At 37.9% G+C, this 1,821-nt stretch overlaps 1 non-coding gene across 1 annotated transcript; it reads left to right on the forward strand.

Moving 5' to 3' along the window:
• Positions 1-857: 857 nt before the first annotated feature.
• Positions 858-964, forward strand: LOC116094465. Its single transcript, XR_004120125.1, has one exon. It is a non-coding gene; the product is annotated as a U6 spliceosomal RNA (small nuclear RNA).
• The last annotated feature ends 857 nt before the right edge of the window (positions 965-1,821 follow it).

The raw sequence follows: 1,821 nt of genomic DNA on the forward strand, positions 1-1,821 counted from the left end.
AAAAAGTTAAAGTAATTTCAGGTGGAAAAGATGAGAGCCAGGGGAAACCAGCCAAAGATCTTGGATTTCCAGGAGAACATTTCTAATTCAAATATACGGCTCCAAAGTAAGAGCAAGGCTGGGGTAAAGATCCATTTCCAAAATGCTACCCTAAAACCCCGTTTCAGACACTAGGTATCTTTAAAAGCAGAAAGCAGAGGTCTGAGAGTTGGAGGCCAGCCTGATCTACAGAGCCAGTTCCTGGCCAGCCATGTCTATGTAATGAAACTCCACCCCAAATGGATATAAGGTATAGTTTCGTAGATGCCTATTTCTGTGGATAACATGCTTCACTGATAACCAGATATTACTACTTTAACCCACTTCAATGTGAGTGAAATAGTTGCATTGAAAAAAAAACAGTACTACTAATAAAACATTCTTTGAACTACTCATTGTGTTGGTTCTTACCATCAAGGCCAACCATGATTTCAGTCTTAGCACTTAGATTACTTGACTCTTTGGTATTCAAGTACACAAACTGATAGCTTATTGGATGCCAGTGAAATGGCTTAATGGTTTCCTAAATTGTCACTGCACTTTCCTTCTCTCTTCCAGTACCTGAAATCAATATTAATGTAGCCTTGGAAATCGAACTCTTAAGTGCTTAAGGAAGCTGGTACACACACCCTATAGATACTATCTGTAGTGTTGAGGAACATACCTTGAATGAATGAGTCTGCAGAAAATGATGCTAATGTTTGTAAAGCTTACATATTACAGTATTATACTTACAGGGAATTTTTAAAAAGGCAACGTGATACAAATGACAAGCACAGTAAAGGGTTCTGGGGACAGGTGATAAGAAGTGGATCCATGTGCTCGCTTCGGCAGCACATATACTAAAATTGGAACGATACAGAGAAGATTAGCATGGCCCCTGCGCAAGGATGACACGCAAATTTGTGAAGCGTTCCATATTTTTCTATCAGAATTACACCAGACTTCTCAACAGAGACTATGAAAGCTAGAAGATCCTGGGCAGATGTCATACAGACCCTACAAGAACACAAAGGCCAGCCCAGACTACTATACCCAGCAAAACTCTCAATTACCATAGATGGAGAAAACAAGATATTCCATGACAAAACAAAATTTACACAATATCTTTCCACAACTCCAGCCCTACAAAGGATAATAGATGTAAAGCATCAACATAAGGAGTAAAACTACACCCTAGAAGAAGCAAGAAGGTAATCTTTCAACAAATCCACACAAACCTAATTCCACCTCTTACAACAAAAACAACAGGAAGTGACAATTATTTTTTCTTAATATATTAATTTGAAAATTAATATGACCAACATATCCTAATCAATTGAAATCCAATAATATGAGGAATTGGAAATTTGTTGATTGTCATTCAATGATCTCTCTAATTTGGTAATTGTAGAAATAGGTCCAACATTGTGCAATCTATATACACTGTCAGCTTGTTTGTTTGTGACAGTGTCTTGATGTGTACAACATAAGGGTCTTAAAATATTGCTTCTCCTATCTCAGCCTCTCTATATGTAGTATAGTTTATTTCATGTTTTTACACTATATTATGGTTTTCAGAACAGCTTATATATTTCAAAAGTATTTATATACTCAAAAGAAACATAGATGATTAACTAGGGAGGTGGCTTGTAAGAGGACAACAAAGTGAGACTGAATGCTTTGCTTTGCCACGCACACTTGCGTGATGGCGGTATTTGAGGCGAAAACTTCTAGGAAAGTCAGCCTCCTGCCTCCGCATTGTTGCCTGGCACCCCAAACTCAGAGGTGGCCCAGATATGT

The sequence above is a fragment of the Mastomys coucha genome, unplaced genomic scaffold, assembly GCF_008632895.1.
Source record: "Mastomys coucha isolate ucsf_1 unplaced genomic scaffold, UCSF_Mcou_1 pScaffold16, whole genome shotgun sequence".
NCBI classification, from domain to species: Eukaryota; Metazoa; Chordata; class Mammalia; order Rodentia; family Muridae; genus Mastomys; species Mastomys coucha.